The sequence below is a fragment of the Macaca mulatta genome, chromosome 5 (assembly GCF_049350105.2).
Source record: "Macaca mulatta isolate MMU2019108-1 chromosome 5, T2T-MMU8v2.0, whole genome shotgun sequence".
Classification (NCBI taxonomy): Eukaryota; Metazoa; Chordata; class Mammalia; order Primates; family Cercopithecidae; genus Macaca; species Macaca mulatta.
In genome coordinates, this window is record NC_133410.1 from 143,935,550 (window position 1) to 143,948,079 (window position 12,530).

The window sequence follows — 12,530 nt, forward strand, 5'->3', positions numbered from 1 at the left end:
TTGAAATGGAGCAATATGTATTCTAAAAAGCCATCACTTTTCTGGGAACACAGGTTTTCACAGTATTCTCTCTAAGTATGCTTTCAGATTAGTTTCTGTTATGCACAAAGAAATGGTAACCCAGGGGATTTAATTTTTTTTATTAATGTAAAATGTGGCTCAGTTACCTAGATTCATTCTGGGACTCCTACAGTCTCCCTGGCTGTTTTTTATCATCTTGCTGGTCTCTTTGTTTTGTTATATCCTGAGAAGTCCTTGGTTCTCTTTTCTTTTGTAGTTCCACTAACATTCCAAGTGATCACTTGTAGTAATACATTTTAAATAGCACCTATACATTGATGAAAACTTATTTATATTACCAGCTTGAACCTCTCTCCTGGACTTTCGGTGTAACTCCAGATGCTACCTTAACACTCTGCTTTTATAATATGTAGTAGGCACCCCATGTGAACATATTCAAAACCTAAGGGAGGATTCTTCCTCTTTCAAACCTGAAATCTCACTTCTATTTCTTGGTTGCTCAGCCCAAAAGTCTTGAAGTCATTCTTGACTTCATTCTTTCCCCTATGACCCCACATCTAATGCACACTGAATCCTGCAAACACAGCCACATTTCATCTCTTATGAAACCCAAGTCACCATCATGTCCTCAATAGAATTTTATAAGCACTAATTGCATATCCTGCTTCTGTTCTCGACATACCAATCTTCAGTCTACTTACAATATAGCAGACAGTGATACTTAAACGAAAGAAGATACTGTTGCTTAATGGCTTAAAACTGTCCACAGCCTTCACATTGTTTCACAGTTAAAACCATTGTCTTTTCAATGGCAATCAAACCTGACAAGATTTGTCCACCACTACGTGTCTTTCACCCCCTACCTAAATGTCCTTGCTCACTCTGCTCCAGATGTGCTGGCTCATTACTCTTTACTGCTTTCGGTCTTAAACTTTGAGTCTGCTTTTATCTTCTCAAAATGTTCTTAGTCTGGCTGCCTTTAGGAACAGCCCTCTCCTTGTTTACTTCTCTCTAAAAATATCCTGCTTTTGGTGATCATTAGAAATAAAGTACAAAGTCCCACCGCCTGTTCCAGGCAGTAGGCAAACCCTCTACCTCCAAAGCTCTTGCGACCATGTATAAAATTACTTGTTTTTTTATGTCTATTTCTTCATTCTAGATGGTTAAGGTCTAAGTTAGGATTAATTTTTCTCTGTTCTGTTCGTTACTGTAGCCAAAACACCTGAAATAACCTCTTTATTGTTGAATGAATTAAGAATGTGTAGATTGATAAGTCAATCTATCAGTTATTTATTAAGTATCTTCATTTTAGTCTATCAGAAATAAAAAAGTAAAAATGTAGAATGTTGTAACTTTTTAAAAAAGAACTGGAAATTATGTCACTATAGCAATCAAATGGACATTCTATTTGTCAAATGTTTTCAAGCATTTATAAATTATCCAGAGACACTAAAGTTATACATGTAAAATATAATAAAGTGTTATGGGCTGGACATGGGGGCTCACACCTGTAATTCCAGTGCTTTTGGAGGCCCAGGCAGAAGGATCACGTAAGGCAAGGAGCTTGAGACCAACCTGGGCGACATAAGAAGATTCCATCTCTAAAAATTTAAAAACTAGCCAGCTTCAACTGAACGCATCATCCAAATAGTGAACCTATTACCAAATACATAGCTTTTCCACCCTTACCACCGCCATTCCTTCCCTGTTTTGGAGTTCCCAGTGTCTATTTTTCCTATCTTTATGTCCATATGTATTCAATGTTAGCTCCCACTTACAAGCAAGACCATGTGGTATTTGGTTTTCTGTTTCTGCATTAATTCACTTAGAATAGTGGTCGCCAGCTACATCTGTGTTGCTGCGGGGGACATGACTTCCTTCTTTTTACGGCTCTGCAGTATTCCATGATGTATTTCTACCACATTGCCCTTATCCAGTCCACTACTGATGGGCACCTGGGTTGATTCCATGTCTTTCCTATTGATAATAGTGCTGTGATAAAAATGCAAGTGCAGGTGTCTTTTTGGTAAAATATATACATATATGTATGTATGTATATGTGTGTGTGTCTGTATGTGTGTGTGTGTGTGTGTGTGTGTGTGTGTATATATATATATATATATATATATATATATATTTTTTTTTTTTTCCTTTGGGTAAATACCTAGCAGTAGAATTGCTGCACATGTACCCCCTGAATCTATCTATCTATCTATCTATCTATCTATCTATCTATCTATCTATCTATTTATCTATCTATATAGAGCCAGATGTGGTGGCATGTGCCTGAAGTCCCAGCTACCCAGGTGACTGAGGTAAGAGGATCACTTCAGCCTAGGATTTTGAGGCTACCATGAGCAATGATCATGCCTTTGCACAGTACAGTAAGACCCTGACTCAAAAAGTGTTAGGAAAATTTTCTGTGAATGGAAATACATAAATATTCAATACAATCTCATAACAAAGTGTATTGAGGATTGTATTTTTCACCTAAGTTATAGAACCTTGATCAATACTATTTTATTGCTACAGATTGTCAGATTGAAAAGTAGTTGATATTTTCATTTCAATACTGACTTCATGAGAGATTCCAATCATTGTATTTAATATAGTCATTCATCAGGTTTACCATGAACAAAGGCAGTTAATTCTTTTAACAAAAAGTGGTATATAAATGATAACATTATATATTCATGGGATATTTTGGATTTTTCTTAGAAAGATCATAAATAAAATTGAAGGATAATTTTTAGGGGTACAAGATGGATGAACATATGTTCTAGCAAAAAAAGCCATGCTTGCCATAACTCTCTACATGAGGACAGGCTCTTGACGCTCCCTAGCCAATTCCAAAGCATTTTTTTTTAGCTATTTCTATTGTCACCATGAGATCCTTAAATAAGTAGCTGTAGTTGGAAATTAAGATAGGAAATGCACATAGTTTTGTGTCTTCTATCATCCCCACAAAGTGTTGCCTAGAATTCAACCAACCATCTGTCATCTCATACAAGTCCCACAGCCAACATAAGAAGATAGAGATTCAGGCTATTTTTTAAGTGATAAGTGAAGAAGCACATTTAATTGCTGAATATTATTATCCCAGTAATTAAAAAGTGGCATGGAGGATAATGACACGGAATCTTATGAGTCAATTTAAATCCTTTCTCTAATCACTATTATAAGAGAAGTACATTTAACTCTTTCATAAAAATAGATATTAATACAGTTTTTGCCCATTATTAATTAGGTGTATCACATTTGTTGATTTCTTTTAATGTGTTACTGAATTTTTTTTTTACTATTTTGTTGAGAATTTTTGCATCTGTGTTCATCAGGGGTATTGACCTGTAGTCTCCTTTTCCTGTAGTGTCCTTTTCTGGCTTTGGTATCAGGAGAATGCTAGTTTTGTACAATAAGTTTGAAAGTACTCCCTCCTTTTCAAATTTTTTGGAAGAGTATGAGAAGGATTATTATTCATTTTTTAATGTTTGGTAAAATTTAGCAGTGTAGCCATCAATTCCTGGGCATTTCTTTGATGGGAGACATTTTACTACTAATTCAACCTCTTTCTTTGTTATTGGTATCTTAGACAGTTGATCTCACAGAAACAGAGAGTAGAAGGGTGGTTATGGGAGGTTAGAGGTAGACAAGTCCAGGGAAAGGAATGATATTGATCAAGGAATATAATCTTTTAGGTAGATTAGGACAATAAGTTTTAGTGATCTATTGTGCTACATGGTGACCACGATTAATGATAATGAAAATTGCTAAAATAATACATTTTTAATGTTCTCATCACAAAATGCAGTAATAGATATATTAATCAGCTTGACTCTTTCTACAATATACAAATGGATCAACATATCACATTGTACCCCATATATATATATATATAACTATGGGTTTTCAATTACAAACAAATGCATAATTTTTAAAAAGTAACAAATGAATATTTATAACAACGTTAATAATATAAATAAAATAATATAAGTGCTAATATAACAAATTTAAATGTCATACATTCTTAACACAACTCATTGTAGCAGTAACTTTCATAATCATAACATTTCTTAAATCAGATAACTGATTATATTAATACTTTGCAAGAAGAAAAATGAAACCCTAAGAGATATCTCTTCATATATAAAAAGTTAAATGAAAACTTCAGATCATTGCTGGGATAGTTCTGATATATTTTTTAAATTTATATGATTTTTATTGTGGATCTTTTTATTATAATAAACTACTAATTAAAGGGCACTTAATGTGAATTTAATTCATTTATTTTATGTGAAACTCACATTGTTTAAATAAACATAAAATTGTGTCTTTCGATACATTGAGATCAGAGATATTTTGATAATCTAGCTAGTGCTATATAAATTCAAGATTACAAAAATGCCACTAAGTAGAGAAGCAAAGAAGCTTCTTTCATCTATGTTTTCTTCAACTATTCATGAGTTTCTTTAAGTTTATTCTGTAGGAAAGATTCATAATTTTACTTCAGGACACAAAGACTTAGTCAGTATATTATACTTCTAGTTCAAAGCATGCAAGAAAACCAAACCAACAAAGCAAATTTATTTGATGTTGCTTTGTGTTAGAATCCAGGGAAAATAAATACTTTGATCAATTTTCTGCCTTGGAAATGTCCTCTAGTAGAACTGCTCAAAAGTAGTCTTTGATACAGCTTGCATAGCATATGTGTCAATCTTCAATTGAATTTGGTGCACGGGTTCTAAGAAAGATCAAGTTATCCAATATGTATATACTTTACTAATTCTATCATGATTAAATAAGAAAAGTTCCTTCAATTTTTTAGTTTCTTGACCCCAAATTAGTAAGAATTATAACATATTTACAGAGATTGCAGAAAAGAGATACTAGGTGAATATGAACATAAACATTTAAAAATGAAAATATGGCTTCAACATGTGAAAAAGGCCTGATGTAAAATGCCTTTAGTATATATAGTACATTTTGGAATAAACATTTATGTCAAATCAAAGTATAAAGTAATTATTTAAAAGCTTCTTTGTAACTGAGACAGAATACCTGTTTTATAATTACTTAGGAACAATTAGGAGGTTTCAAATGCAAACTATTTTAGGCCAGCACATATGTAAGAGTTTGTTTCTACATTTAACTATTAAGATAATTGTTTAAAGGAGGGAAATATGATATTTCATAACTTAGAAGAATAAAAATTAGTATATGTTAAAGATATAATTTATTACATGTTCATTCTATTCCAGGTAAGTATTTTTCAATAATTTTCAGAAAACTTGAGAAGTAGATACTATTATTATAATTTTACAAATGAGAAAAAAATGATTTTCAGAGACTCAAGAGGATAGGGATAGTCACAGAGTTGAAAAGTGATCTTTTTGAAATTTGAAACTTGATCTGTCTAGCACAAACAGCATCACATAAAAATATAATGCATTACAACACATGGGCACTCTCTCTGCACCACCTCCCATACAAAACAAATACATTTACTGATATAAAAAGTTTTATGATGTTGGAGGTAACACCAGAAATTGCATTTTATTTAAACTATAAGTTTTGTCTGATAAAATTATCTAAAGTCATCATGTCCAATTCCAGAGACATTTCTACAACAGACAGGGTAGGAATAAGGAACACCCTTTGTTGGATTTTTGTTATAGAAACTCAAAACAATGTGGATAACCAAACTAGTTCTCTGTAATTTGCTGTGTAAACATTGATGGAATTTTTGTCAATTTTAAAAAATGTGTTCTTATGAATATTATCTGGCATCCGGATAATCACGTGTTTTTTAAAAATAGGCAAATGCTTTATACACAATGTACAACTAATTTTCACAGGCAAAAGTAATGGTTTCAAACAATCTACTACGACTGTATAGGGAAAAAACTGATTATTTATTGTTTGTATAAGACTGTGCTTTTAGTATAGACACAAAATGCAATCTTTTAAACTTTCTGATATTACTAAAATGCAAGTCAATTTTTTTCTATGTCTTCTTAAAACATTTTTATATTGCATACAAAATACAATTCAGTTATTTAGCATATTTGAAAATATAATTTGTATTTGAAAGGTAAATAATATAAACATCTTTGTTTTGGAAAATGTTCAAAAATAAAACAAGGCCGGGCGTAGTGACTCACGTCTGTAATCCCAGCACTTTGGGAGGCCAAGGAAGGCGTATCACAAGGTCAGGAGATCAAGACCATCCTGACTAACACGGTGAAACCCTGTCTCTACTAAAAATACAAAAAAATTAGCCGGGCGCGGTGGCGGGCGCCTGTAGTCCCAGCTACTCGGGAGGCTGAGGCAGGAGAATGGCATAAACCCAGGAGGCGGAGCTTGCAGTGGGCTGAGATCGCGCCACTGCACTCCAGCCTGGGCGACAGAGTGAGACTCCAGCTCAAATAAATAAATAAATAAATAAATAAATAAATAAATAAAAGAGTGATATATTTAGTTTACATCCATCAAGTGCAATTTCACTTCACTGTCTTTACTATTGTCTATTAAGTTCGCTACTCAAGGAAGTTCTGTAATGTATATAATGAAAGACTCAAAATGTAGAAAAGATGCCAGGCATATGTGCCTGAAATTTCCCATAATGTCAATTGCATAATATGCTACTGAATAATTATGATGTATTTGTCAATAGAACTTTTGAAAATTGGTACATTAGTTTATATTTATATAACTTCTCTTAAGATTAATAAAAGTATCAGAAGTATGCATACTCTATAAAAATCAACTAAATTAACAAGCTATTTGAATAAACCTGAGAGATCTTTAGAAAACTATTGTTTGCATGCTGAACATCGCTATTTATCAAAATAAATTAATGAACAACACTCCAGAAAATTTGCCAGCTCTTTAAGTTTAAACTATACATTTATTTATCCAATGTTTGATTTCGTGGATCTAAAAAACATTAAATTAATATTGTTCTAAAAAATATTAAATTAATATTGTTCCAAAATACATATTACCCTTTTATTCATTTTAGCTCTTGTGTCGTATAATGAAATAGAGTAAGAAGTGAATAAAAACAGTTGCAAAAAACATACTTGGTTACTCAAAATTTTAAGTAGATAGTAGAATTTCCTAATGGAAAGCATCAGAAAAATTTTGATGAAAAGAAAATTAGAAGAATCAATGTTACCTGATTCAGTGTTGCAAATAAATCTGAAAATAGATAGAATCAAAAAAAGTAAGATTTTTAATTGATATTTTTATTATAATTAGTATATTATTAATAATAAAATTTACTTTAGGACTTAATTCAATACCAACATAAATATTTATCTTATTTTATTGACTTGACAAAATATTAGATTACTCTGATTCTAGGTGGGAAATGTATGACATTTAACAGAGGATTACTGAGTGTACACAAACTAGTGAATTCTATTTGCTGGTCTAAAGAAAATAATTTTAAAAGATCATACCATTTAAATAGAAGGGCATTCTCTGCAGAAATCCTTTGAGTTAATTGTTATGATTATTTAAACATCATGATGTGTACAATTCGAGTAAAGTAATAATTTCAATAAAGTGCAATTTTTATATTTTCATCAGGATAAAACTTTATCCAATAAATATTACAGTTTGGAGTTCAGCTCTAATTTTTAACTCATCTACCTCTCTAGGCACAAAGTAAATTTAACTTTTCTGGATCTCAATTTACAAATACTTAAAACCAAAAATTTGGGTTAAAATATTTGGTTTAAAAATATTTTCAAAACTGCTATAACTTCCTCAAACGCCTTCTTGTTTCATCTATGACCCTCTAATATCTTTCTCTCCTGAACTATATACTTCTTTTTATGAAGCAAATTTTATGAAAGCAAGATAAACTTTGAAGTTCCATCATTTGTAGTCATTTTCATGCATGTGCATGTAAACCTCTGCATTTATATGCTATCATGAGATTACAGCTTCAGGCCTAAATCCTATATGTGATCCTTCAGGCCCAGCCAGTGGCTTTCCCTGCTAGATCTCATGGGAACAGCAGCGAAACCCATATTGGATGTCATACACAGTTAATGCATTGCAGTTTTCTGGAGGGAATTTCGGTCAAAGATTCAGGCCCACTACACCAGCCTGCTTATACACATTGTTGTGTCCAAGCCAAGGTATCTCCATGTGGAGGCCTCCTTTTCAGGGGCATTGACTGAGGCACTTTTCTACCCCTAGCCCTTCCCCCAGTACTTCCTCTTGTCCCCCAGGTCCATAAAAAAGCAAGAACCTTTGTTTAGGGCTTTATAGCAATAGGACAATTCTATCTGTCTGCATGTCATGTGACCCTCACTTGGTGTCAAATGCAGGGAAAAATGGAACGCTGGGGGACTGGCATCTTTTATTTTTGTCTCTTACCTTCACTGCCACAGTAAGGGAATAGGTGCTTGATTGTTATTTCAGTTTGGTTCATTGTTCTAATTGACCAACTTGGCACCTGGAAGCTCAGCACGTGTGTATGTGTGTGTGTGTGTGCATGTGTGCATACGCACACACGTTCATATGTGTATCTGCGTGTTGTGTGTGGTGTATGTTTATAAGCAATTGCATTTCACTCCTAAGCAACTTTATTAAAAAGACATTATTATTACTGTCATTTTATATATGAAGAAATCACATCAGAGAGAGAATGCTTTGCTCAGAAATACATATTGATTAACTGGAGAAGTTAAATTTTCATTCAATGTTTTTTTCCTGACAGGTTTTTTTTTCCCATGATAGTACTTATAGAAATTATTTACCATTTTGCTTAACATCTGTTGATGCTATTAATGCAAATTTTCTATGAGCCTTTTAATTCCTAGCCCTACTCTTTAGAGGCAATTCTGATTAGTACTATCTTTAAAGTTATCTATTAATACTATCCTTCCTTTCTGGGATATCTGTATATATGTATATGTACATGCACTCACACATACTTATGCACTTAAAATGTTGTTGCAATTTGTCTCTTTTTATGTAAACAATATTTTGACACATTTCATATCTGCATTTATCTATTCATTTATGTGCATGTCTATTCAAATCTTAATGAATTCATAGCAATCTTTTGCATAAGTATGTCATACTATATTAAACCCTCTATTATTATGCATATGTATATTTACCTTGATTTTGTTTTACCTACAAGATTTAGCTTTGTAAAAGATACTACATTAATATTTGGTCATATATATAATTATTATTATGAGTTGAGTTATAACTTCCCAATATGCATATGTTGAAGTCCTAACTCCCAGTACCTCAGAATGTGGCCTTATTTACAGATAGGGTCTTCATAGAGAAATCAAGTTAAAATGAGTTTATTAAAATGGGACCTAAAGCAATATGATTGGTACTCTTATAAGATGGGGACATTTGAACACAGAGACAGGCATAGCGGGAAGGTGATCGAGAATGTGATGAGATATAGGCAGAAGCCAACCAGTTTCAAGCTAAGCAGAGAGGCCCAGAACAGATTATTCCCTCACAGTGCTCAGAATAAAACAACCCTGGCAGCACCTTAATCCCCAGAACTTTGAGCCAATAAATTTGTATTGTTTAAGCCATCTTGCCTATGGTATTTTGTTATGACAGCCCCAGAAAACTAATGCATATATTCTTTCAAATAATTTTATTGAGTGCAATCATGAATTTCTTACATATTTTTGTTATATAATGCCAAATAGTTCTCTGAAAAGTTTATGTAAATTTATATTGTACATAATATTTTTTTATATCGGAAAACTAAGTAGTAACCCTCTCATAATTTCTACATATGAAAAATGCTAAATGTTTATTTGGCCAGGGGAAAACTAGTGAATACGGGTGACAATATGCTTCTGGAATATTTTTGCTAATGTTAAATTTGTGACTTGTAAAGGGACACAGTTTGTTTAAGTGACTGTTTAAACAGTACGGTTTAAAGCAGGAATGAAGGGATTTGAATAAGTATCCAGAATTTGGTTATTGTAATGCAATCTGATGTCTAGATTATGGTATAAATTTAAAAGTTTTCCTGGATACTAACTCAGAATAGTTTAGCATAAAGTGGGCATAAGGATATTGGATGGATGGATGGAAGATTAGCTGGATGGATTACTTTTGTATTTAAAGACACTACAAAAACCAACTGAGTTCTCACAGCTCACAAAGACATACATTTGATTCAGAGACATCTAAACATTCTGACCTTAAAACTATGGAAAAGAAAAGAGCAAACTTGATTTTTTTTTTTTTTTCGTGGATTTACAAGGTTTTAGATTCACTCTTGACAGGTGCATTGAAATTTTCTCCCATTGATAAAGGATTCTGAGATCAATGAACTCACATGTTTCAGAGGACTGTAAAGCTTTTGAGTAGAAATAAAGTCTTTTTTTTTTTTTTTTTTTCAGATTTCCATAGTATTTTTAACTGGATCATGTCTAATGTTCTGTGACTTTCTTTTAAGTCAAACTTAGGACATCTTTAAGTTATTCAGTTTCTGCCCTTTTGGTATAGCTTATTTTAAAGAGGAATAGATGAAGCTGGAAATGATTTATGCCCGTGAACATGTCATTCTTTCTCTGTAATGTTTAAATAAATCCATGAGAATTCTAGGCTTTTTTCCTAAGTTTGTAGTTATGTTTCTAATCTCCAAACAGTTATTAAGTCTACAGAGTTTTACACTACTTTTACCTCCTCTGGGATAAAAATCTTTGAATAGCTATTTTTAAAACATATTTTATTTACACTATGCACTTGGCTCCTACAAAAGTACCTGACGTGTACTAAATGCACAGAAATTATTGGATAAACTAAGGAATAAAATTTGCAGACAGAAATCATCTGTAGTACAACTCTGAATTTCAAATTATAATGCTTTCCTGAACAACGGCACCCCATAATTTAAAAAATGTGTTTTGAGTTATTGTACACCTGAATTAACATTTTAAATCAACTAACCAAGAAATCTTTTCCTTTGGACCTTCTATATTTATGTAGATCCTGCCACTTCTCACCACCATCACTGTTACCAAAACAAAGCTATTGACATCTTTTTACCTAGATAATGACTATAGCCTAACCCATCTTCCCCAGTTGGCCTTTGTTTCCCTTCAGGCTGCCTGTTCTCAGCCAGCAGCCTGACTGATTTTTATTTTAACTTATTTGAACATATTATTATTCTGCATAAGACTCTCCAATGTACCCACATTTTATTTTGAAAAGCCAAAGTCCTAACAATGGCTTAGAAGGCTTAGAAGGTAGATCCCTCGTTACCTGTCTGCCCTCTTTCACTACTAGTCTCACCTTCCCCAATCTGCTTTATCTCACTGACCTTCTGACTGTCCATTCAATTCTTCAGGCAAACTTTCACAGTAGAGCATTTTTAGTTGATGTTACTAATACCTATGAGTCCTGCCCTTCCCCTAGAATTGTGTGTCTGTGGTCTCACATCTTTCACAACTTGATTCATGTCACTCTTTCTGGGCTGTCCTTTAAAATTGCAATCCTGCCCATTCCCATGACTCCCTCTCCCTTGACCAGCTTTACTGTTATCTTTACATGTATCAGCATTTAACATATTAGATATTTATTTTTCTTGTTTATTATTTTCTCACCACTAGAAGGTAAGAATAAGGTAGAAATTTTATTTATTTTGCTCATTGCCATATCTGCTCTGTTCTAAGCAGTGCTTGGCACACTGTGCACATGTGTGCAAATGCATCTGCATGAAAACACACACACAATGTCTGAGAATCATCTGCAGAAAAAAGAAATAAATAAATGAACTTTCACAGAACTTAGTTCCCTGCCCTCAGAATTTGGATTTCTTTCAGCTTCCGCATGTGTAAACATTCAGTAAATGCTGCGTCTTTGGGGAACTTCCCTGTTCACCTTGTTTATGATTTCTAATACCCACTATAATGAGGCATAGCTTACTCGTTTTGAGCAGTTATTACTATATAAATCATTTGTTTTACAAAACTGTTTCCATTTGGTTTCTTTCACTCTGCACAACAATGCTAGCTCCATTAGAACAAAGACAGTGTGTGTGGTTAATCTGTTTCCTCAGTTCCTAGAACATTGACAGGGAAATGATAGCCAGTAAGTAATTTTTGCATATGTGAAAGAGCTAAGCCTACCTAACTGCATGCCTTATAAGTAAAAAACTACCTTATAAGTAGTTTTGTTGCTGTTGTTGTTGTTTTTAGATGGAGTTTTTCTCTTGCCCCCCAAGTGCAGTGGCACAATCTCAGCTCACTGAAACCTCCACCTCCCGGGTTCAAGCAATTCTCCTGCCTCACCCTCCCGAGTAGCTGCGATTACAGGTGCATGCCACCATGCCTGACTAATTTTTTGTATTTTTAGTGGAAATGGGGTTTCACCATGTTGGGAAGACTGGTCTCAAACTCCTGATTTCAGGTTATCTGCCCGCCTCGGCCTCCCAAAACTTTAGTTTTTGCATTGCTGTGCAGTACAGCTAAGTAGCTAACAAGTTTCACTTAGCTGCTTTCATT